At 34.0% G+C, this 27,689-nt stretch overlaps 3 long non-coding RNA genes across 3 annotated transcripts; 1 reads left to right on the top strand and 2 right to left on the bottom strand.

Moving 5' to 3' along the window:
* Positions 1 to 1,647: 1,647 nt before the first annotated feature.
* LOC108203850 (uncharacterized) lies at positions 1,648 to 3,497 on the bottom strand. Its single transcript, XR_001803557.2, has 2 exons — positions 3,146 to 3,497; positions 1,648 to 2,088 (listed from the first exon to the last, which is right to left on the bottom strand). It is a non-coding gene; the product is annotated as an uncharacterized LOC108203850 (long non-coding RNA).
* Positions 3,498 to 6,649: 3,152 nt separating this feature from the next.
* LOC135147018 (uncharacterized) lies at positions 6,650 to 8,583 on the top strand. Its single transcript, XR_010284298.1, has 3 exons — positions 6,650 to 6,890; positions 7,006 to 7,673; positions 8,284 to 8,583. It is a non-coding gene; the product is annotated as an uncharacterized LOC135147018 (long non-coding RNA).
* Positions 8,584 to 12,530: 3,947 nt separating this feature from the next.
* LOC108203852 (uncharacterized) lies at positions 12,531 to 14,838 on the bottom strand. Its single transcript, XR_001803562.2, has 4 exons — positions 14,417 to 14,838; positions 14,185 to 14,297; positions 13,941 to 14,108; positions 12,531 to 13,758 (listed from the first exon to the last, which is right to left on the bottom strand). It is a non-coding gene; the product is annotated as an uncharacterized LOC108203852 (long non-coding RNA).
* Positions 14,839 to 27,689: the final 12,851 nt, after the last annotated feature.

Here is a 27,689-nt window from a genome sequence, read left to right as displayed (position 1 = left end):
GCCGGCCCTGCATCCCCGATGAAATGACTTATGATTCGTGAATTGTTACATATTTGTTAAAGTTAATAATAAAATATCAATAAATTACAAAATCTAAATGGACTAATTTTTAAAACATCTATTATTATAACCAAAAGTCCAAAACACACGTGTAATCCGATTGAAAGCAATAATAAATTTGAGTATGAAAATTAAAACTAGAGTTTGTATTAATAACCAAATTTCAAACTCAAACATAATAAAATTTGAAATATAAATTCAAAAAAAAAAGAAAATATTATATATATATATGTGTGTGTGTGTATATGCAGTTAAGTTTTATGGAGTACATAAAAACATTGGAGTTTTGGAGTACAAATGATAATTTTTTAGTTTAATAATAAATAATATCTCTGATTATTCAAATTTATATATATATATATATAACTTATCATTTATAAGTAGTATTAAACATAATTATCAATTAATAATTAATATCTTTTGAAACAAGCACTTATCAGCGACAATAGATCACACTTTAAAAAAAGAAAATCACAGAACACTATCATAACACCTTATTTTTCACAAAAAAATGACTTGGTAAGATCATAATTATATAGTTTAACACCAATTAAACTTAATATATGAAATCTAACATTCAAACTAAATTATCAACATGAAATATTATAGAATCCAGAATAAAATCAAGAGCAGAATCCAGAATAGAATCATGTATGTATGTTTTGCATGATTAATATTACATAGAATCATGTTATTTCTAATTAATTAGCTTAAAATTAGAATTTCTTATTCATCGTACACCAATAATATTATTACAAAGACTTGAAATATAGACGTAATCTAGAGACTTTTTCAATGAACCTTACCCAACAATTTTTTTGTCACGTAGAATTCACCATGTCTTTCCCAAGAGCTGGTATGTTTGTTACAAACCTATTCAACTTTATACAAAAATCATCTAGTTGTTCACTATCTTTGTACTCAGCGACTAATATTCAGTCTTAACGTTTGAATCCTTGGTTTTACTCAATCAACACCTTGACAAAGAGTCTTGATTGCATCCCAGGCCTGTTTGGCCGTTGTCGTATCTGTTGAGTTTGTGTATAGAATTTAGGTATAATTTCAGTATACTAGGTGCAGAACAGAATAGTGAATCAAACAAAGAACTGTTTTGTGTTTCTAAATATCTCTGTATTCTTAATCTTATTCAAAACAATACAATCTTCTCCACTACAAGAAAATTCATTTCTAATGACAGAAAATTCCGTTGGCACGATAGGGATTTCCGTTGGAAAATCACCTTGCCAACGGAATGATAACAAAAGTAGTTTGTTGGCATATGGCCCGTCGGGAAGTTCATGCTAACGAAACAAATTCGTTACTAAATTTACCAACGAAATACAGATACACTAATAACAGATTTCTAGTTTTTACAACAACAATGTTATAACGAGCATGCCAACGGAATATTTGGTTGGTATTGTTAGCGATGTTATCCCAACGAAATTTTGTTGGTACATTTAGTAACAGAAGTGCTAACGATTTGTTACTAACACTTTGCCAGCAGAATTTAAATTATTTCTAGTATAAACATTTTCTTTCTAGTTTTCCAAGACCTGTACATTTTAAAATATTTATAAAAAACAATGAAGTAACAACAAAATATATATAATAATCTCAACATTTATAATGTCATATGCAATAGTTTTAAGTCATAAGCGACATACATAAATGTAACTCACACTGTAGTTACTAAAACAAATCTTAATTATCATCATTTTGACTATCTACATCAGGTCCCTGAGAATCTCGAACTGAATTAGCCTGAATGAACCTGGCAATTTGATATTCCATCACTTCCATCCGCTCATTCATCTCTATCAGTTGTATTTCAGCTGCTCATTTTCTTCATTGACAACGGTTGAAGTGCAAGGCATAATTTCAGACTGATAGAAGTTGCTTGTGATGAACCAACTCTATATACCCTGTTCAATTGTCTGGACCTTCAACTGCATTAAGAAATAATGCAATTTTATCCATAGGCTGACCAGAAGTATTCTGCTGCTCGCAAAGATTCACAAAGGTTTCCTAAACATAGTTACAGTACGAGTCAAACTTGATGATCAGTTAACTATAGATCAGCCGATAAAAAAAAGTATACTAGGTTGCACATTATTATCATCAACCAAGCCATTCTCATCATAAAACCAATACAGTGTGTGCTCTCCTCTCTTATTTAATTCGAAGAAATCATAAAACAAGAGCTAGAGACATACTAATAATATAGCACACCATAAAAACAAAAAGAAATGGCACAAAAATTGCAGATCCATCGTCATTATTAACCTACAAAACATAACTAAAAAATTATTTTAAGATGTATACCATGTTATAAAATAGCAAATGAAGTTTAATTCTGCTACAAGTAGCTGGATGAGAATCACACACGTGATTGTAAGGGAGACAACTCATTCTTTCAAAACAAAAAAAAACAGAGAAAATATACTGAACATGTTTCCATACACAGACAAACCAAGGTTCATATATATTGACACTACAGGACAACGCCAAATAAATCATCAAAGCTTAATGTATTATGATTTAATTTGGGTATTTGCTTATAATCTATGAGTTATTTTTATCCTAAACTATGTTCCTGCATCAAGAACATAGAAGGCTTCAAAGAACGTGCATCCATAAGCAAAATATACCAAATGTATCTGATATTCTGATTAAAATAAACATAACTCATAGACTTTAAATAAATAAGCCAAATGCATCTAATATTTCATTGATGTGAACAAGACCTGTATGGTGGTGCACACAGTGGCAAAAAGAAAAACCAGATAAGCTGTAACAATTAAAATAATCAATCACGACCACAATAGGAAGAAACTATATATGTTAAAGCTATCATCACCCTCATATCTAGACCTGCAGCCCCATTGTGTTTCTTTGGACTAAAAAACTGAGCAAATCCAGCAATCTTAACACCAATACCCTCATCATCCACACTTGCAGCTTGATATTTAAAGTCATACAATATCTCAAAAATTCAACATCCATACAATCCCTAAATTTAACAAATTAAATACGGCTGCACAAAACACCCTAAAACTGACAAAGAAATAACCAGTTTGCTTACCATCGTAACGACGTTTTCCTTGGGCAGTCAAAGAATCTTTACATGTGAAAGCCCCAATTCCAAGCTTCGCCGAAAAACCCTAATCACCTAGAGAAGATCCTCTTAATTAGCCCAAATTAGCGATATATGCCTCAAATCGAAGGACGATATGTCTAAAATTGAAGAACACACCTAAAATAAAGTTGAAAAAATGTGTCACTGAGAGAGTAAATTGAGCGAGAGACAGTTTATCCAGAGCCGGATGAGGAGAGAATGTCTGTTGCGGGGGAAACAAAGAGAAAAAGGCCAAAAAAATTTCGATTGGGGGGAATTGTAACCGCGCAAATTTTTATCATTGTTTCCAAATCTATACTTTTAGTTTTTGATTGCTAACAAAAAATTTCAAATATATAATAACTTTAATAAAATTTAAAATCTATTATATCTTTTATTTTAAAATAAGAAATTGATCAAAATTTAAATATTATTATATGTATTTTGTAATAAACTTAATTCTCATGACTTTAAAAATAAATAGTATAATTTGAGTGCATTTGACTAAAATATTCAAACACCAAATAAAAAGTTAATTTTTTTTACCAACATTTAACCAATATTAACTATTAACATGTTAAAATAACATCCGTACGATTGGATCGTCCAAAATGATTTTTTTCAAATAGTTTCAAGTTTTGGGTAAGTATTCGATTAAAGGCTAAGTAATTGGCTGCATTTGACTACAAAATCCACACAACAAATAAAAGGCATATTTTTTTAAATTTATTTTAATCAATATTAACACGTTATAATAACATCCGTACGGTTGGATCGTCCAAAATAATTTTTAAAAAAAATAGTTTCATGTTTCCGGTTAGTACACCATTAAAAGCTAAGTAACTCGACAACATTTGACTTCAAAATCCACACCCCAAATAAAGGGCTAATTTTTTTTAAAAATTTTTTTATCAATATTATCACGTTACAAAAACATCCGTCGGTTGGATTGTTTAAAATGATTTTAAAAAAAACGGTTTCATGTTTCTGGTAAGTATTCGATTAAAGGCTTAGTAATTTGACCGCATTTGACCACAAAACCCACACACCAAATAAAAGACATATTTTTTTGAAAAAATTATTTTAATCAATATAACAAGTTACAATAATATCTGTACAGTTGGATCGTCTAAAATAATTTTTTAAAAAATAGTTTCATGTTTCCAATTAGTATTCCGTTACCGGCTAAGTAATTTGACAGCACCTAACTACAAAATCCACACACCACATAAAAGAACGTCCGTATGTTTAGATCGTCCAAAATGATTTTTAAAAAAAATAGTTTCATATTTCGGATAAGTGTTCCAGTAAAGGCTAAGTAATTTAATAGCACTTGAGTACAAAATCCACATACCAAATAAAAAGCTATTTTTTTAAATTTCTTTAATCAATATTATCTCATTACAATAATATCCGTACAGTTGGATCGTCCAAAATAAATGTTTAAAAAATAGTCTTATGTTTCAAGTAGGTATTAGATCAAAGGCCAAGTAAACTGACAACATTTGAATACTAATATCTAATACCAAATAAAAGGCCAATTTTTTTAAAACGATTCAATATAAAATTCCTAGTTAAGAATATAATATAAAATTTCTAGTCGAAGAATGAGCCAATTAACAATTGTGTAACATATATAAATCAAAGAGAATTACTTAATATTAATATTAATACATATCTAAGTCGAGTATATTATTGGTCTTTTTCTACAACCCAAATTAATTTAATCAACTAAAGCCCATTGGGCCTTAGCATTACACACATGTCAACTAAAGAGACTAGCATAATATCCGTGTATGTGCTCATGCAGCGGCATCTAAAACTAGTAACCAATTAGTAACGAAACTGTTAGTATTTACCAATGGAATATCAACGAACATAACAACATATGTTTTCGTTGCTAGTCTGTTGCCCATTCCTTGGCCTTTTGTTACTATTCCATTGCACGGTTATATTTTCTAACGGAATGTCTCGTTGGTAAATAAGCGTGGGTAATTCGTTGCGAATTGGTTGGGAGAACATTAGCTAGTCAAATCGTTACAAATCCGTTGGGAACTACCAACGGATTAATTTCCCTTAGCAATTTCCATTGGCAAAACCGCTTTCTCTTGTAGTGCTCCTTTATATAATAGGAGAATATAAAACATCATACATGAATCAAAATAGATACATCTTCCAAGTTCTATGAATCATAATTATTGTGTTCTCACATATTCCTAAATTCACTGAATATAACAGAGTTCGAGATTCTTCCTCTAAGTCCAAGAGTTAGTTTACTTATCCAACATATTCCTCCCTTAAACTAACTCTTTCCGATCCTTCATTCCCATCAGCCTTTTGTATGTATCAAGCATAGGTTTGGACAGTGGTTTGGTGAGCACATCTGCTATCTGGTCATGACTAACAACATGACGCAACTGGACATTCTTTTCCTTCACATGTTCCCGGATAAAATGAAATCTAACATCAATATGTTTGCTCCTTTCATGATGTACTGGATTCTTGGCGAGTTCTATTGCTGACTTATTATCAATTCGAACTTCAGTAGATTTCTGCTGTGGAAAATTCAATTCACTAAGCAACCTTCTTAACCAAATAGCATGACAGACACAATAAGAAGCTGCTACATATTCCGCCTCACAAGTTGATAATGAAACTATAGGCTGCTTCTTAGAACACCACGTAAATGCTGTGTCTCCCATAAAAAATAAGTATCCAGACGTGCTTTTACGATCATCCACATCTCCACACCAATCACTATCAGAATATCCCAACAATTTGTAGTCTGTTGTTCTAGAATAGAACAATCCTAGTGATTTTGTTCCTTGAATATACCGCAGAATCCTTTTGATTGCTTTCCAATGTGATTGTTTTGGAGCCTCCATGAATCTGCTCACTACTCCAACACTATATGAAATGTCAGGTCTTGTGCATGTAAGATATCTCAAGCTCCCAACCAAACACTACGCCATATATGGCCTACCGCAATGGTATGAACGCGAGTGTTGCAAAATTATGTTGCATTAGAGACACTAATCGACACCTATCGCAACGATAAACATTCATGTCTATTTGATGTTGCAATAGCCAAAATTATGTGTTGCAAAGAGTATTAGTAAAATAATTATTTGTAATACTAAAATTTGCACAAAATAAAGCTAAAATACATTCAAATGATTAATTAATAAAATAGAATATATTAAACATGAATAAACATAATTTTGGAATACAATATTATTTTTATGTCATCTCTTTAAAATAATTAAATAACAAAATATGAACCTAATTAATTATGTATAAAAAAATAACACCGTAACTGAAGTATATCATTAAAATTATAAAATATATAAAATATTTATATATTTAACAATTAAGAAATTGAAAATAAAATGAATTATTAAAACAAAAAATAAACAAAAAATATTTTTGGGGGCGTGCTAAAAATATGAGCGGCAAACTTCCCGCTTCACATTTGAGTCAGAGACTCAGACATATTCACATTTCACTCAACAAACACTCACCTCACTCTCTACACTCACCTAACCTCACCTCACCTCTCTTGCTAAACCTCTCTGCTCATCCTCATCTCCTCTCACCTCCCTGCTGAAACGCACCGTCGATTAGAAAAAATCGGGGAACCTCTCCCCTCATACTCACCTCTCAATCGAATAAAGTTTTGTTTCAGGTCTTCAATTAGGGATTTTATTGAGAGGTTCTTTATTCCGCGAAATCAGGGCTTCTGATTTATAGTTTCATTAAATTTGTTTACGAGTTTCTTCGTTTTTATCACTAAAATATTTTTAATTTTGTGTCGTTATTTTTCTCAGGGCTTCGATTGAATTGGGAATTGGGGCTTCTGAAACTAGGGCTTCAACAGCTTTTCACTTTAATTGGGGTTTCGATCTGCTTAGATTTGTGGTCATCCTTTGCTTTTCACTTTAAATACACATGCTTTGTTTTAGATTTTATGTGTAAATGCATTGTCTATCTTTGTTTTGATTTGTGGTCGTATGTTATGTTACACATCTCTCTGTCTCCCTCTCTCTCCTTCTCTCTCTGTGTGTGTCTCTGTCTCCCCTCTGTCTCTCCCTCCCTCTCTCTTAACTCTAATGGGAACATTCTGATTTTATAGTTTGTCTTGAATGTTGTAATTTTTTATAGGCATTTGACTTGTTGAGTTGATTTGTTCAGGAATCAGTATAATGTTGCACGTAGTTTTTCTAGAAAGCACTGGTTCTTTTTTTGTTGTATATATCTGCCATATGATTTGAACTCTCTGTTTACAGAGCCGGCATCGTTCTTCCCCTGATGTTGTAAACTTGTATTGTATTATTGTTCTTCCCCTGACTTGATAATTATTAGTAGTAAAGATTTACTATGTAAGAAGTTGTTTTCTGGCTAAATATGATGTTAATAATTAAGCTTTTGAGACCCTAGTGAAGCTAAAGCCAGGAAGGAGTCAGATTAGTTTGCCTACTGCTCTCGTGGGGTTGAGGTAATCATCTTATACTATATTTATCATGTAAAATGCCCCTCTAATTCCTATATTGCTCAATGTAACACAACTTTATTTGTTTATACAGAATTATAGGGTATTTTTGATAACTACAGAGCTGGAGTATGTGCTTTTGATAAAAAGTACTCCTAAACCTAATAAAATCCATCAAAATACCGAGTTTTCTTCTGTATACATTTAACCTTTGTGTCTTTTGAATGAATTTCTAGCCGCCTTCCTGTTCTATGAGTAATATGCGATTATTGATTAATCAGAAGGTTTTGTTTAGTATTTTAAATGAAGTCCTTATACAAATTGATTGTCTAGCTCATTTGTATAGTTAAATGTGATAATACTCAGTAAGCAATGCAGCATACGAGACTTTAATTTTTGAAACCCCTGTCTTTGCTAATGTGAAGTATGTTAAAGTTACAGTGTGATTTACTCGAGTATCTCTCTATAGTGAATATCTGACTCTCTTCACTTGTGTCATTGATTGTGTTTACGCGCAAGTAAAAACGACCTGGGCTTTCTAAAATATTTGTTCCAAGTATATTGATTGTGATATTAATTAAGTATTTATATTAATTGCTTTTGTTTCTCCATCCAGCAAAATATACAAATTTTTTTTTGATGCTGCGGTCCATGCTGTTAATGAAGATTATGTGGAAATGGCTCAAGGATTTCACTAGGCTTGGGTTTCTTGCTAGTGGAACAGATGACTCCTATCGTCACAGCTTTGGAATCACATATCCTGCACTTCATTTACGTATGGAGAAGGGTGTATTTTAGAGAAAAGGCTAGAGAGCACAGGCTAATTGTTGTTACTTTTAGTTGGTTTTGAATTGTTAGGTAATTTGATTTGGTTGGATTTGTTATGAAATTTGTAAGAAAGAATAGTTTATTGGAATGTTTAATATTTAAAGAGCATATTTTAAATTTCTTTTATAAATTTGTTGCAAACATGGGACTACAAAATAGGTGTCCAAACATGGGACTAACATGTGGGACCCACATGTGGGATCCACGTGGACTCAAAAAGTGGGACCTACAAGTGTGACCCACATGTGGGTCCCCCTTTTTCTTTTCAAATCAAAAGGTGTAATGTAACATAATATATTTGTTGCTATAGGATAGTCAGATGTTGCAATAGAACGTCTATTGTAACATAAAAAGCCGTGTTGCAGTAGGTTACCTAAATGTTGCAATAGAAGCCTAAGGCAGCATGCAAAAGTGCAACTTAAATTTTATGTTGCAATAGCCCTTTTTCGGGCTATGGCAACATATTTTGGGGTTATGGCATCATTTTTTTGATGTTGTCGTAGGCCATATATGGCGTAGTGAAACTCTGATATAAATTTGCTTCTACTGAATTTCCTCCCTCAAATTTAGAAAGTTTTGTGCCCAGTTCCATTGGAGTTCCTACTGGATTGCAGTGTTCCATTCGAAATTTCTTGAGAATATTGTTTGCATATGCTTCTTGTGAAATAAAAATACCTGACTTGTCTTGCTTCACCTCAATGCCAAGAAAGAATCTCATCAAGCCCAAGTCAGTCATCTCAAATTCTTGAGTCATCTCCTTTTTAAAATTTGTAATCATCTCCTCATTATTGCCCATAAAAATAAGATCATCCACATAAAGTGCAACAAGTAATATATTACCTTGCTTTTCTTTGACATATAGAGCAGGCTCATAAGGACATTGTATGAATCCATTCTTCTTAAAATAGGTGTCTATACGGGTGTTCCATGCTCGAGGCGCTTGTTTTAAACCGTATAATGCCTTATACAATTTTAACATCATTCTTTCTTTTCCAGCCTTTTCATATCCATGAGGTTGGCTCACGTACACTTCTTCTTCGAGCATGCCATTTAAGAAAGCAGACTTTACATCCATCTGGTAAATAGGCCACCCGCATTGAGCTGCTTGAGAGATCAGAAGTCTTATTGTCTCCATTCGGGCCACGGGTGCAAAAACTTCATCATAGTCTATTCCAGCCTTTTGTCGGTAGCCCTTTGCAACTAACCGCGCTTTATATCTTTCTATTTCTCCTTGAGCATTCATCTTCTTTTTATAAACCCATTTAACATCGATGGGCTTACAACCTTCTGGAGGTTCCACTAGCTCCCAAGTTTTGTTCTTTTCAATTGCTTTGATTTCTTCATCCATTGCATCCTTCCACTTTTTGTCTTTCACTGCTTCTTCAAAATTAACATTCTCTGCATCTTCCACCAAACACACCAGATGCACCTCATCTGTTGTTTGATATAAGCCTTGCAAACTTCGTATTCTAGGATTCTGGGGCTCATCCTCATTTACTTCATCATCTTCTTGTGCATCAATATTTGCAGGTGAGATTTTAGAAATTGGAAATACACCTTCTTGTGTTTCCGCTTCTGGTGCTTTACTCCAGTTCCATGCATCATCTTCTTGTATTTGAACATCCCGACTTACACCTACCTTCATAGTAACCGGGTCTAGAAGCCTGTAAGCTTTTGTTTTTTCATCATATCCGATGAAAATGTACTTCTTGCTCTTGTCATCCAACTTTGTTCTTCTTTGATCTGGTATATGTGAATATGCCACACTCCCGAAAACCTTTAGGTGTGATATAGTGGGCTTCCTTCCATTCCATAATTCTTGAGGTGTTTTATTCCCCAATTTCGAATGTGGACAGCGATTCTGAATATAGACAGAACACTGCACAGCTTCTGCCCAGAATTCTTTTGGTAGTTCTTTGCTTTTTAACATCGCTCGAACCATGTCCAGAATAGTCCGATTTTTTCTCTCAGCCACACCATTCTGTTGTGGTGAATATGGAGCTATTAAGAATCTTCTAATGCCATGTTCTTCACAGTATTCCGTGAAAGCATTTGATGTATATTCTCCTCCTCTATCTGAACGCAATGCCTTGATATGCATTCCAGTCTTTTTCTCCACCAACACTTTGAATTTTTTGAATACTTTTAAGGCCTCAGATTTTTCCTTCAAGAAATAAACCCATGTTCTTCGAGAATAGTCATCAATAAAGGTAAAGAAATACCTTTTAGAACTGCATGACATGGGTGTGATAGGACCACAAATATCCGTATGCACCAACTCGAGAGGCTTTGCAGCATGATATATTGCCTTCTTCTGGAAGGAATTTCTTGTTTGTTTTCCTAGCACACATTCTTCACAAAACCTTCCTCTATAATCCATGCTTGGTATTCCATGAACCATTCCTTTATTTTCCAGCTCCTTTAAACCACCATAGTGTAAGTGTCCCAATCGCCTATGCCATAAAAATGCTTTGTCTTCCATCTTCACTTGCAGACATGTCTCCTGTATATTTCTCAAGTTTAATTTGAACATCTGATTTTGAGACATTCCTACACGAGCTATTGTTCTGCCACTTTTGTCCTTCAAGAACATAGCTTTTTCTTCCATAAAAATTGAGTATCCTTTTTCAACCAGTTGTCCAAGGCTAAGAATATTGTTCTTCATGTCTGGAACATAATAAACATCTTCAATTCTGCCTTGTTTGCCATCCTTCTGAGAAAAACATATTTCACCCTTTCCTTTAACCTCAATTTTTGATGAATCACCAAAGGAAACAAATCCAGAATCAATTTCTTTTAAATCAGTAAAGAGATGCTTGAGTCCTGACATATGGTTGCTGGCACCGCTGTCAAGATACCAAAGAACATTATCTTCCGGAATCATATCTTTGTAGGCCATTAGCAGAACACCATTATTTTGTTGCTCCTCCGTTTCGACAAAATTTGCATTCTCCTCTACCTTCTTGTTAAACCAGCAGTCTTTGGCAAAGTGTCCGAATTTTCCACAATTGTAGCATTCATTTGATCTGCCACCTCTGCCATGGGTTGATCTACCACCTCTGCCGCGACCACGTCCTTGTCTGCGCCAATTTTGTTGATTTGTTTGCACCTTTTCATATCTGTTGCTTCCAGGACCACGTCCTCTGCCTCGAGAGAAATTCTGATTTGTACGGCCACGTCCTCTTCCTCTAGTGTATTGTGTGTATAACACCTTATCCTTCTCTTCCATAGAAACACTAGATTTCAGCACTTGAGATTCTATCTCTTCCTTCTTTAACAATCTTTCTTAATATGCCTGCAAAGATCCCATGAGTTGATCAGTTGTCATGGTTTCTGTATCATTTGATTCTTCAATAGAAATTCCAACAAGTTGCAATTTTGTATTCAAAGATCTCAGTATCTTTTCATTAACACGAGCATCTTCAATTTTTTCTTCATAATTCTTCATTTGATTTACAACAGAAGAAACCCCTGTGAAATAATCTGGGACTGATTCTGTTTCTTTCATTTGCAATGCTTCAAACTCACCGCGTAGGGTTTGTAATCGTACCTTTTTTACTTTATCAACACCCTTAAAATTGTTCTGCAGAATCTCCCAGGCTTCCTTTGCTTTTGATGCTGATGCCACCTTTTCAAACATGGCTTCATCTAAGCCCATGTGTATAATTGACAAAGCCTGTTGATCTTGTTTCCGTGCTTTCAGTAGATTATTTTTCTGAGCCTGATTCAAGGCTCCCTCATTCTCAGGTTCATCATAGCCCTTATCAACAATTTCCCATGCTTCCTGCGATCCAAGAAAAGCTTTCATTCGGATACACCAGTGGCCATAGTTTTCTTTGGTAAGTTTTTGAACAGTAAAAGAATTATTCATGGTTGTTGGCTCTGATACCAATTTGTTGAGTTTGTGTATAGAATTTAGGTATAATTTCAGTATACTAGGTGCAGAACAGAATAGTGAATCAAACAAAGAACTGTTTTGTGTTTCTAAATATCTCTGTATTCTTAATCTTATTCAAAACAATACAATCTTCTACTTTATATAATAGGAGAATATAAAACATCATACATGAATCAAAATAGATACATCTTCCAAGTACTATGAATCATAATTATTGTGTTCTCACATATTCCTAAATTCACTGAATATAACAGAGTTCCAGATTCTTCCTCTAAGTCCAAGAGTTAGTTTACTTATCCAACAGTATCAACAAGTATGAGTAAATCATGGTCAAGGCAACTTTGTCCCTTTTTTATTCAACAGGTGAATCTGCATCACTCGGTTCTACCATCCTCCAAATTCCCTATGCTAGCACAAACACTATCATCTTGAAAGCCAAAGCTATATAATTACTTCTAGCCAACATCTGATAACTCAGGCTAATCGACTCTCCGTTGATCTTATTCATATCAATCATCATCCATATCTTTGGCACAAGAGAACCTCTAGGAACTGTTACCAAATCAGCTCGTTAGTAATTTATATGATATAAATGTATTGACTATTAAATATTAAACTGAAAAGGTATAGAAATAGAACACATAATATATGCTTGTCAATAAACTTGTCTTTTATTTCTGAGAGCAGTACAATATATAGATAGACTCCAAAACAAAAAAAACTAAAAGCTAGGACATGACTCAAAACAACTTGTGACATGAAGTCGTTTTTTGCTTATATTTATAACATGAAGTCGGTTTTTGACTCATTAAGTCGATTTTTAACTTATTATACACACATACATTTTGTAGTAATACTTCAAAAATGACTTCAAGTTCCTTGTTTGAAGCCTTGTTGTTTTCTTTCAAGCTTTTCCCTCCAATGTATTGAATTTTATGATAAACATCATCTTGAATTCAGACCGGGGGATTGGAATTCCTGCTCACTCCTAGCTAGAATGTTTTGAGGGTTCATCTATTGTTAACAACTAAAGATTATGGCAAATTTAGTGGTTTAGATAGATTACTTGATGACTCAATGAGAGGTTTTCTGCCTGGAGAGGGGGTATCTTAATGAGAGGTGTATAATTGAAATCGAATGTATAAATACGTTTTAGTAATCATATATATAACACGTCCTTCAAAATAGTTTTTAAAATAAAGAGGCCGTAAAACATATCAAACACTGACATGATAATAAATTTTAATATTTTAATTGCTAGCTAGTACAAGAGATATATATATAGGGCAAATATTACTTAACTTAAACTAGAAGGTTCATCTGAGGAGGGTCTTGATCCGTCTTGGAGCATATACGTCATTGTCTCTGCGAAATGAAATGAAATATGTGTACCATCACTAACTAATCTTTATATCAAGTCATTGTACATATATATATATATATATATATATATACACAAACAAGATATAAAGGGTGGAAATGAAGTGTATCCCAACTTTGGTATATATATTTATTATCAACTTAAGAATATATATGTTCATTATCACCTTCAGTCTCCATCTCTGCTGTCTGCTTCATCTTTATCAAAATCCTCAACTTCTCCACCTAAGATTCCATTCTTGTAACAAGTTGATGTAGCTGTCCTCTCAAAAAGCTTGGAACCCTTGAAAAGGCAGCAGCAATTGAGGCTTCTGGTGTCATGCTTGTTGTCAGATCTGGAAGACCAGCAGTCTATTATAGTAATTGCACTTACAAAGTTCAATACCACCTATGTAAACCATGTAGACTTACTTGAATCTTGTCTGCAACTTCGAATATTGTAAGACCCCGGTCACCCTCGGGTGAAAGCACATGAAATGCAACATATTTAACTGTTCCATTCATATATCAATGGCTGCCTAGATCTTCGTGGATTAGAATAGCAGTGGAAGCAAATTTGAGAAAAGAAGTGAAAATTAGTATGAGAAGTCATTAATTACTGATGGACCTATATTTATATATAACAGAGAAACAAAATATGAACCTGAGAAGGGAGAACAAAAACTAGCGATGTTGGAAACGTGAATAGGCTTTATATGTTTACTGTATGGTGGGAAATAAAAACAGAAATCTAAACACAAGCACACTATTATATATATGTGAAATAAGGTTATGGCTGAATTTTGCCTTACACAGAGTACTTAGGCTACAGCCTTTTTTTGTTTCACAAACACAGAGCTTCTGCTCCCTTTTTCTATCTTGTTACAACAAGCTACTTGCGTCTATTTAACGTACATGCATGAGGTTGTATTTATAGGATACAATACACACAGCTGACCTAATTCCTTACATCAACATAATAAACACCCTGCAGACCTTCTGGTCAGCGACTCTAATATCCAAGAAAGATATTAACTTCAGCCTACCTTATTTCAGGGTTGCATCAATGCATATACACCTGACCTTGTTGCCGTTTTTGACTTTCACAAGCTTAGACTATTAATATTATCCTGCTTCATTCTTATCTAGCTGTATATATATATATATAGGGCATTGCTCAAAACAGAACACCCTTAAAAGAAGAACAAAGAAGAACACTTTAGAATCGAATATAGAATCTCATCTAAAACTTGAATTAAATTCTAATTTTAAGCTAATCAATCTTTTATTATGAATAACAATAGTATCTAACATGTTTAACAATAAATATGGATTAAAAATAACATGATTCTATGTAATATTAATCATCTAAAAAATATGTATATGATTCTATTCTGGATTCTTATATAGATTCTATTCTGGATTCTATAATATTTCATATTAATAATTTGGATGAGTTTGGATGTTTGATTTCATATATCAAGTTTAATTAGTGTTTAACTATGCGATTATGATCTTAACAAATCATTTTTTATGAAAAATAAAGTGTTATGATAGTGTTCTGTGTTGTTCTTTTTTTAAAGTCATCTGTGTGGAGTGCAACCCTATATATATATTATGGTTTAACTTTCCCATGCACGTACATCTGTTGTTTTAATCCTGCTAGCTGTATTTGACTAGGTTGCTGCTTGCTTCCATTTATATCCCAGAAGACCTGGAATCTATTCTGCTGCATTTACCTCTGCTGCATGCTTACTATTCAAACCCATTTGTTATAATTAATATATTGCTAGCTGGAGAGTTTGAAATTCTAACACTCCCCCTCAAACTCGAGTTTCCATTCCAAGCTTCTCTTTCATTTTATAAAACATCTCCGGCTTCAACGGCTTCGTGAAAATATCCGCCAAATTTTCTTCTGTCCTGCAGTGCACCAGTTCCACAATTTTGTCGTTCACCTGTTCTCGAAGAAAATGATATTTAATATTGATGTGCTTTCTTCGACTGTGTGACACCGGATTTTTCGCAAGTGAAATAGCGGATTTATTATCCACGTAAATAGTAACCGGTTCTTCCTTGACAAGATTTAACTCGCTCAAAATATAGCTTAACCAAATAGCTTGACATGCGCACGCTGCTGCTGCAATGTATTCTGCCTCACATGTTGAGAGAGCGACTGTCTGTTGCTTCTTTGATGACCATGAGAATATCGCCGATCCAATATGAAAAGCATATCCCGATGTGCTTTTCCCGTCATCCAAATCTCCACCATAATCACTATCTGAATAGCCAACTAATTTTGAATCTTGAGAATGCGTGTAAAACAAACCATTATTAAGTGTACCTTTAATATATCTCAAAATTCTTTTAAATGATCTTGCTTCGGCTTCTCCATGTACTTACTAACCAGTCCAACTGCATACATAATATCCGGACGAGTAAAAGTTAGGTACCTTAAACTTCCAACCAAACTCTTGAACAACGTCGCATTTACCGACTCCCTTGTTGAATCAATTCTGAGCGTTATGCTTGCTTCTGCTGGCGTGCTTACTGGCTTACACTCTTCCATTCTGAACTTCTTCAAAATCTGCTCGGCATATTTTTTCTGAGACATAAAAATCCCATCTTTGCTTTGCTTCACCTCGAATCCAAGAAAGTATGACATTTGACCAATATCTGTCATCTCAAATTCATTAGTCATAACTTTCTTAAAAATGATCAAACATACCAGGATTATTTCCGGTAAATATCATGTCGTCCACGTATAAGCATACGATCATAATATCTCCCCCTGAATTTGTTTTCGTGTAGAGTGCATGCTCGTACGGACTCTTCACAAAACCATTTTTCTGAAAATACTCATCAACCCTTGTGTTCCACGCTCTTGGTGCCTGTTTTAGACCGTACAATGCTTTCTTTAGCCGGTAGACTTTATCTTCCTGGCCTTTCTGAACATATCCTGGAGGTTGCTCGATGTAGACTTCTTCTTCGAGATAACCATTTAGAAATGCTGACTTCACGTCCATTTGAAAAATCTTCCATTCATTTTGAGCGGCAATTGCTGTAAGAAGTCTGATGGTGTCAACTCGTGCAACTGGAGCAAACACCTCATCATAGTCAATTCCGTATCTTTTCTTGTAGCCTTTAGCCACCAGCCTCGCCTTGTATTTTTCCACTTCTCCATCCTGATTCGTCTTGGTCTTCTAGACCCATTTGACACCAATTGCTTTGTGTCCTTGTGGAAGATCTGTGAGCTCCTAAGTATCATTCTTCTTGATTGCACCAATTTCCTCATCCATGGCTTTGTTCCATTTGCTTTCTTCAGAAGCTTCCTCAAATGTAACTGGATCACATTCAGCCATCAAACAAAATAATGAATAATCAAAGGTTGATTGTACCAGACTTGTCGCTTCATAGATATTATTCAAACTCCGCATTTTTCTTGGTGCTCCCCCTGAACTTCTGCTTCCACTTGAATCAGATGGTGTTGATGCGGGAGTTTGTTCATTCGGACTTTGTGGAGGAGTTGGATCATCATCTCCCCCATCTTCAATGTTGGCATTATCATCACCGTCATCATCATCATCATCATCATCATCATCATCATCATCGTTGAAAAATAAACTAGCAACTTTTCTTTCCTCCTCGCTCCATCTCCAGTAATTTGATTCATCAAACTCAACATCTCGAGAAATGATTAATTTCTTTGTAAGGGGATTATAGAGTCTGTACGCCTTGCTCCTTTTGTCATATCCGGTAAAGATGCACTTCTCGCCTTTATCATCCAACTTCTTCCTTTTCTGATCAGGAACATGGGCATATGCAATACACCCAAAAATTCTGAGATGTCCCACTGATGGTTTGCTACCACTCCATGCTTCATTTGGAGTTTTTTTTCTGACGCTTTTTGTTGGACAGCGATTCAACAAATAAACGGCACATAAAACGGCTTCGGCCCAAAAAGTTCTCGGCAAGTGCTTTACTTTCACCATGCTCCTTGCCATGTCAAGAATAGTTCGATTCTTTCTTTCTGCAACGCCATTTTGTTGAGGAGTATACGCCGTAGTCAACTGATGATTGATTCCATGTGCTCAGCAAAAACTTCTGAACAGATTAGAAGTATACTCGCCTCCTCTGTCTGATCTGAGTACCTTCAAATAATGACCACTTTGCTTTTCTGCGAGTGCTTTGAACTCCTTGAATTTATCAAGAGCCTCCAACTTTTCTTTGATGATATACACCCAACTTTTCCTGCTAAAGTCATCAATAAATGTTAGGTAATATCTATTACCTCCCAGTGATGAGATATCAAATGGACCAGCAATATATGTGTGAACTATCTCCAATGGCCTCCTGGCTCTCCATGATTTTTCAACGGGAAAACTTTGTCGATGTTGCTTCCCCCTTATACATGCTTCACACAAATTTTCTGGTTCGTTGATTTCTGAAAAACCGTTCACCATTTTTGTCTTTGACAATAATTTCAAGCCAGAAAATCCAAGATGGCCATATCTCAAGTGCCACAACCACGAGTCATTTTTAATGATCGGCTTTAAACACTTCTGAACCTTCGTTTGCATATCAAGCGTAAACAAACGATTCTTTGACATCTCCACATTTGCAATCAATTCACGAGCTTGATCTCTGATATGAGGGAATAATTGTCCTGCATCTGTATATTATATCCTTTCTCCACAAGTTGGCCAAGACTGATGATATTATTTTTCAATGCAGGAATATAATAAACATCATTTATATATTTCTTTTCACCTTTCTTTGACATGATTGTGACGGTACCTTTTCCTTTGACCGGAATCTTTGACGAGTCACTAAAAGTAACTTCTCTGCTGATGGTGTCGTCTATCTCCGTGAATAATTCCTTAAGACTGGTCATGTGATTGCTGGCTCCCGAGTCAAGATACCATGTATTTTCTTGCCTCCTTCATCTCCTTTGTAAGTGAGAAACATAGCAGAGCCAACATCTTTATCTTCTTTTGCTTCAGCAAAATGGCTTCTTTCTTCCACCTTTGGGGCTCTACACTCATAATTAAAATGGCCAAATTTATTACAATTATAGCACTGATATTGAGACTTGTCACCTTGTTGTTGAAATCCGCCTCGTCCTCGGTCTCTGAAATTTTGACCACGACCAGATGGTTGATAGCCTTCAGAATTCTGGCCTCTATTGAAGGACTGCCTTCCACGTCCTCGTCCACCACGGTAGCCACCTCTGCCACGTGCAGAATTGCTACTGCCAGAACTGTCACCAATAGACACCTTACTTTGCAACGCCTTTTCCAAATGGCTTGCATCATCATACTGGTTCATTCGCTGCTCATGGGCTTGAAGAGAACCTACGGGCTCATCAATAGAAATTGGGGACAAGTCTTTTGACTCCTCGATGGATGTCACAACATAATCAAATTTTCTTGTTAATGAACGGAGCAACTTTTCCATGACCCGAACATCATCGACACTTTCTCCATTTCTTTTCATCTCATTTGTCACCGTTTTCAAACGTGTAACAAATTCACCAATATTTTCTGAACTCTTCATCTTTAAATTTTCGAACTCTCCACGTAGAACTTGGAGCCGCACCTTTTTGACTTTCTCGATACCCTGGAATGATTTCTGCAGAATCTCCCACGCGTCTTTCGCCGTTTTTGCATTTGAAATTTTTTCAAAGGTTGATTCATCAACTCCTTGAATAATTGTATATAACGCCCTTTGGTCTTTTTTCTTGGAATCTTTAAAAGCCGTTTTCTCCGCATCAGAAAGAACATCTTCATCATCGGGCTCGTCAAACCCATTTTCGACAATATCCCAATTATCATATGAACCGAGTAATACCTTCATTTGGATACTCCAGTTCCCGTAATTTGTTGCCGTCAACATCGGGATTTGTGGTTGCGCCATCATAATTGACATTGTTTCTTCTCTGAAATAGCCTAGCTCTGATGCCACTTGTTTACTATTTAAACCCATTTGTTATAATTAATATATTGGGATAAATATCAAGTTGGTGACTCGTTCCGTCCAAATATATCAATTGAGTGACTGATTTCCAAATTGACTCAAATTAGACACTCATTAGAGAAATTTGTATCAAAAATATTACTCTATCGTTACTCGAAATTTTGAAAATATTATATATTGAGTTTCACACATATTTTATGAATGGTTATACATCCAAATGAAAGATTCCGAGTCCTACTATTTTTGCTAATATTTTTAGATTTTTAAAATTTTATCAACTATTTATTTTTAATTTTTTGATTGTTTTATTTGATTTAAATAAAAATAAATAGGAGATAAATTTTTAAAAATCTAAGAATATTATCTAAAATACTAGAACTCAGAATCTTTCATTTAGATGTAATACCATTCATAAAAAATGTGCGAAACTCAATATATAGTATTTTCAAAATTTCGTTTAACGATAGAGTGATATTTTTGATACAAATTTTTTTAATGAGTGGCTTATTTGAGTCAATTTAGAAATCAGTCACTCAATTGATACATTTGGACGAAACCAGTCACCAACTTGATATTTATCCCAATAAATAGAAGGTGATCAACTAGAGTGGCTAAAAACAAGGGCCATGTTGAAAACTAACTCTCCTAATCCAACTACACGTCTGAGACTTATCTCTTCCGTTTCTACGTTGACTCCACGACACCAAAGACCAGCTCAACGATCTAACTGATGCCTGACTATTACAAATAAGCAAAACAATTTATTTAAAATAATTAAACAAATAAAACAATTAAAACAAGTTTAAGATTATTTTTGCAACAATTACTGCTATACATGAATGTCTACAAAAGAGATTTATTTCTACCTATATATACTCTGGTGCAGAAGCTTGATTTGAACAGTGAGGTCTTCCCAACTGCTGAATAGCGCAATCAACACTTCAGGGTAATTCTAGGGTGAAATGTACCCTGCACTGATATAACAAGTTATCAATTTATACAAACGGAAAAGACAGTTGGCATGTCAGGCATAAAGTTGTCAACTATTTTATAGCTCATTTGTTGCCCTTCTATCGGCTTGCAATGATTCGCCAGCAGATTGAGCCACACAAATAATAGCAATTAGCTTTCTTCCATCCATGAATGATTGTTTTTCATTCATGTTGACCATATCCTTGGTCACACCCTCTTTGGAGCATTAAAGCAGAGCACTTCAGCAGCCACATAATAAAAGCAAACACATGTACATGGATGCAAACACAAGTTTTATGTTTATTGTATATTTGAGCTTAACATATATTAGGAAGTATGAATAAAACTAATGCTACAATATTAACATGCTAGCTACATATGATAAAATACAGACAAACATAACATCAAAAGTACCCCCTAAAATGAATAAAATTTTCACCTTCGAACTATACAAGGGGTTTTTTATGGATCTTGATTGTTCTTGGAGCATCTTCTTCATTGTTTACTGCATGGAAGAACAACATACACTCCATCTGAATAAAAAAAATTCATCTATAAAATAAAGATAATACCAATGGAATCTGTTCTATATCTGATTTTGATTTTGGCTCAATTTTTAATAAAATTAAATTTTTTGAAGAAGATGAAATTCAAGAATTTATGTATAATCACTTCTAATCAAATCAAAATGAAATAGATATCGATGATGAATGTGTGTATATAAGAATGCTTAAAAAACATATTTAGGCCATCACTTCCTTCAACAACAAACACATACCTGATTTCCCAGTATCATTTTTCATCTCCAACATTGGTCCGGTGGCTTTATTGATTGGTGCAAATTAATTGATAGGCAGGGGACCTTGCCATCTTAGTTTCTTTTGGACTTTCATGTAGGTAAGAGCAGTTTTTCCCATACGGGTATTTTCCAGCCCACATGGTGTTTTTGGATAATTATCCAATGCCCGTTTGCTTTTAGCATGCACCAATTCTTCCCAATTGGACGGTGGATCATGCAGCTCTTCCAGGCCATGAGCAAAGGTACATTTCTCCCCTTTTGGGCAATTACCCTGCATTTTTTTCTTGCACAACCGGGCCTTGTAAAAAATATTTTTAGTTTCTTTATTTATCAGAGGATTTTTTGTAGACTGGCTTATCCTTTGCTCGTCTTGGAACGTTGGTCTCTTAAAGGGAGAAGGCCCATGCTGAGATCCTGAACGAGAACCAGAACGTTCCTTACCCGGTTGAAATAGAAGCTTGGAGCTCTCCACATTTCTCGCAGGGGAACTCATGACTCAGTTTTGCTGCTGTGTAAAAGGTGATTGTTTAATATTTCTAGTACTTATATTGTGCAATTGTAATCATAATGTTGAGTTTAGATGGTGCAATTGATGGTAGCTCATCACTTTTCATAGCGATTATGAATGAACTAAAACTGCGGTTTTGATCTGTCGAGAGCAAAAAGAGAAACTAACGGAAGTGGATCAGCAGCTGAAGAAAGCTGAGGCTACTGATAGGCCTAGATTGTAGAATGAGAAGGCAGCTCATGAGTCACCATCATTTTTTGTGGGATTATTATAACATGTTAACTATATTTGATTTTGTTTCGAATCAAAGTTGCAATTATGCTCAATAATTGTGTACCTGTGACTGATTATAATTGACTATATCTTTCAGTTGTTTAAATGCAGGCGGTGCTCGAGTTCACTTTTGTAAACATCTATATTAATATTACAAAGAGATGCACAACCAGATGTTGTTAAAGAAGAAAATGTGCAAGGTTCATCTCCGGAGGTGCACTGATACACAAAGATTTTTTTTATTTGGCTTGCGCAGATATAATAGTTTGAAGATTTAGATTTATGTTAAAAGAAAAGTGTTTGCGGTTTGTAGGAATATTATTTGTCTAGAAGCAAGTATATATGGATACATTTTAATTTTAATATGATTCCTAATTGATAGTTTAATTTAGTGTTGTTGACTTGGGGTATTTCTTGTTGGATTTATTTACATGATTAAAGAAAGTGCATGTTAATATGTGTGTGTCTGTGTATAATTCAATAATGCTCAATAGCTAATATATATAAATTAAAAAAAACTTTAGCGTCGGCATTTCGTAAATATAACTGACACTAAAAGTATAACTTTAAGTTAAGGAGGCATTTTGACCATCTCATACTATAGGGCTAACCTTTAGCGTCGGCTGTTTGACTAGCGAAGCATATAGTATTTTTAACCGAACTTTAGGCAACAACATTCTACCAACCCAACCCAATCCTATAGGTCAAACCCGACGTTATAGGCCAATCCTTTAGCGTCGGTTAACAAGACTTTTGCGTCGTAGTTTAGCCATGATAAAGTAGAGTTTAAGCATCAGTTTTTTATTAGATGCAAGAAGAACATACCTGTAAAATTTTCACCTTCGAACGAGAAGGATGTTTACTAGCATCGAAGAACAACATATACTCCATTTGAAAAAAAAAATTCATCTATAAAATAAAGATAATACAAACGAAATCTCTGTTCTATTCTAATTTTGATTTTGGTACAATTTGAAATATAATTCAAAATTTTGAAGATGATGAAATTCAAGAATTTATGTATAATCACTTCTAATCAAATCAAAATGAAATAGATATCCATGGTGTATGTGTGTATATAATAATGCTTCAAAAACTTATTTAAGCCATCACTTATGAATTCATATGTGGTTGAAGGTTATGTATATCGATCATATCACGCAAAAAATTTAATCACTTGCAAAAATCAGACATATATGGAATGTGAGCATAAAAGAAAGAGAAAAGAACATAAGAGAGATGATGGTATGGAATGAAGGTGAAGAATATAAGATTGGTTTATTTTATAGAGTGCTATGGAAGGATGTAGAATTATCTAGAAATTTTTTGAGTATGTGAGTGTTGAATATAAAGAAATATATGACACACAAATGTTACAAAATAAAAAACTGGCAATTAGAATGACCTCAAGTGTTTTCTAAATAAAAATTAAAAAATGTTTTATTTCACTCAAATGCATTTAGCACAGGCAAAGGAAACCGAATTACGGAAAAAATATGATAACTTAAATTTAATCTTGTAGACATTCTAAAAAAGACCCTAAATTCACATGTTCTCATCCACTGAAAAACCACTGGAACACGACCTTGGACAATTAATTAATATAATAAATGTAAACTTATAACATGCAATTGAAGAAACTGAGAATATATACCTTCATGAAATCGAGAAAAGAAGAAGTGTTATGAAACCCCAAAATTAATCCAATTCATCTATTCAAAACCCTAAAATCCAATCAAACCAATCGGGTTACAAATTTAGCCGGGTGCAAGCTAGGTCCCAAAGTTGTGATTTTTCAATCTAGATCTAAGTTGGGACTCCAATAAATGATAATTCTTCAAGCTACCAATTGAATTGAGCTAAAAACAGGACGGACTCGAAGTCACGTAAGATTGTGAGGGAATCTAGATCTAAGTTGGGACTCCAATAAATGATAGTTCTTCAAGCTACCAATTGAATTGAGCTAAAAACAGGATAGACTCGAAGTCACGTAAGATTGTGAGGGAGGTTAGATGGTTAGATGGAAGAGAGAAGGTTATAGAGGGATGGTGAAAGGGATATGGTTATAGAGAGAGATGTTGCGGGGAGAGAAACTATTGCGAGAGAAATGGGGTAAAAGAAAATGCGGAAATTAAATTATTATTTCGTTATGTATGTGGGATGTTTTGTGTAGGGGGCCGGAATTTTATCTTTTAACAAAGCTGTAGTAAGATATATATTGTTTTAATAATTAATGTCGAAAAATATATTTTAACACGGCTCTTATAAATAAGTATATACGGTGGAAACACATTTAACATGAGTAATTTGTATAAGTGATGGTAAATCCCTTTATAATGAATATAACTAGTTTTTTCAATTATTTATAAGAGAAATCTCGTAAACAAAAAAGATTCATTAATATATTAAATAATTGAAAAAACTAGTTATATTCATTATAAAGGGATTTACCATCACTTATACAAATCACTCATGTTAAATGTGTTTCCACCTTATATACTTATTTATAAGAGCCGTGTTAAAATATATTTTTCGACATTAATTATTAAAACAATATATATCTTACTACAGCTTTGTTAAAAGATAGAATTCCGGCCCCCTACACAAAACATCCCACATACATAACGAAATAATAATTTAATTTCCGCATTTTCTTTTACCCCATTTCTCTCGCAATAGTTTCTCTCCCCGCAACATCTCTCTCTATAACCATATCCCTTTCACCATCCCTCTATAACCATCTCTCTTCCATCTAACCATCTAACCTCCCTCACAATCTTACGTGACTTCGAGTCTATCCTGTTTTTAGCTCAATTCAATTGGTAGCTTGAAGAACTAACATTTATTGGAGTCCCAACTTAGATCTAGATTCCCTCACAATCTTACGTGACTTTGAGTCCGTCCTGTTTATAGCTCAATTCAATTGGTAGCTTGAAGAACTATTCTTTATTGGAGTCTCAACTTAGACCTGGATTGAAAAATCACAACTTTGGGACCTAGCTTTGACCCGGCTGAATTTGTAACCCGATTGGTTTGATTGGATTTTAGGGTTTTGAATAGATGAATTGGATTTTGGGGTTTCATAACACATCTTCTTTTCTCGTTTTTATGTAGGTCTATATTCTCAGTTTCTTCAATTGCATGTTATAATTTTACATTTATTATCTTAATTCATTGTCCAAGGTCATGTTTTAGTGATTTTTTGGTGGATGAGAATATATGACTTTAGTCTTTTTTAGAATGTATGCAAAAGTAAATTTAATTTTATTATATTTTTTTTTCGTAATTCGGTTTCCTTTGCCTTCGCTAAGTGTGCATTAAAGAGAAACGTAATGCGTTTGAGTGAAATAAAACATAGTTTAATTTTTATTTAGGAAACACTCGAGGTCATTCTAATTGCGAGCGTTTTATTTTGTAACATTTGTGTGACATATATATATTTCTTTATATCCAACACTCACATACTCGGGAAATTTCTAGATAATTCTACATCCTTCCATACCACTGTATAAAAGAAACTAATCTTATATTCTTCACTTTCATTCCATACCATCATCTTTCCTATCTTCTTTTCTCTTTTTTTTATGGTCCCATTCCATATATGTCTTATTTTCACAAGTGATTAAATTGTTTGCCTGATATGAATGATATATACGTAACTTTCAACCACATATTAAATTGGTAGGTGATGGCCTAAATAAGTTTTTTAAGCATTCTTATATACACACATACACCATGGATATCTATTTCATTTTGATATGATTAGAAGTGATTATACATAAATCTTAAATTTCATCATCTTCAAAATTTTGAATTATATTTAAATTGAACCAAAATCAAAATTAGATATTGAACATAGATTTCATTCGTATTATCTTTATTTTACAGATGAATTTTTTATTCAAAATGGACAGTATGTGGTTCTTCGATGTTGTAAACAATGAAGAAGATGCTCCAAGAACAATCAAGATCTGCCCTTGCAGTTCGAAGGTGAAAATTTAATAGGTATGTTCTTCTTGCTTCGGTTAAAAAGCCGACGATTAAAGTCTAGTTTATCACGGCTAAACTGCGAGGCAAAAGACTTGTTAACTGATGCTAAAGGATTGGCCTATACAGTCAGGTTGAAAAACACCGACGCTAAAGGGTTGACTTATGACATTGTCCGCTTTAAAATAAAAGTTATACCTTATAATGTCGGTTATATTTTACAATACCGACGCTAAAGGTTTATTTTATTTTGTATGTATGTATGTATGTATGTATGTATGTATGTATGTATACACACATATATATACATACATATATATATATGGTTAATAATCAAGTAGGTCACTAAATTGAGCTCCATATATCAAGTTGGTCAACGAACTCAAAACAGTCTCAAATTGGTCACTTAAGTGAGTTACAAGTATATCTAAATAGTAAGATTATTCTTGTCAGTATGATTATGAATCTTTATATGTTGTGCAACGAAGCAAATGCGGACCAGACACCTTCAAAAAATTCCGAAATTAAAACTAATTGCCATTTCCCACATTAAAATATGCAAGAACCCAAGCCAAACCCTAACACCGCAATTTTTATATATAACCCTTTTATCTGCTGTAAACTTGTATTCGATTACAGTAGAGAGATATCCCGTGCTCACAACTTTTCCCTCATTTCTCTGTAACGTTTCCTTTTTGGTTTTTTTGGCAACTTCATTAGCATAAAGAGAGTAAAATGCATTATATTTGTCGATGAAATGCACGCTGCATTTACAATTTGGTGCATATATATGGCAACAAAATTTTTAAAATTAATCTACTTAATAGTACTCGTGCCTTCTCTGCTACCAGTCCTTTTATAATATTTAGCGATGCATATTTTGCAGATTATCCCAAGTTTTTGGCTGAAACAAAATTAGTGGTTGATGAACTGTGGGGGAAGATCATATTTGGAGTGAAATATTCTTCAGGGAAGCCACGAAACAAGATAAGGAGAGAATCAAGCCGGTTTTAGATAGTGAGGGTCCTTTCTTAAGAATCGGAGAGCTTTTTCATACATGAAAAACTTTCATCTAACCAAAGGACATGTCGAAAACCCCCGCAAAATTAGATAACAGTTTTGATGTCTGAAAAACACTCGAAAAAAAAGCAAAATCCGCGCAACTAATATGAAAGAAAAACTTTCATTCAAAAAAGTCTACTGACTAACCAAAGGTTATGCAAGATGGCCTCGGAAATTTAGCCAATAAAACTTTAAAGACTGAAAAGAAAACCCGAATGAAAGACAAAAGTCCGCGGAAAGGAAGAAACTAAAGAGGGAGAGGAAAAAAGGAGGAAAGAAAGAAAGAAACAAGCACGAAAGAATGCCAGGCACCGAAACCAAGTCATCAAAAATGACACAATCGTTAATAAACGACAAACAAAA

Source organism: Daucus carota, chromosome 6, assembly GCF_001625215.2.
Source record: "Daucus carota subsp. sativus chromosome 6, DH1 v3.0, whole genome shotgun sequence".
Taxonomy (NCBI): Eukaryota; Viridiplantae; Streptophyta; class Magnoliopsida; order Apiales; family Apiaceae; genus Daucus; species Daucus carota.
Note: the sequence above shows the minus strand (reverse complement) of the source record. Positions and strands in the feature narration are given on the sequence as shown.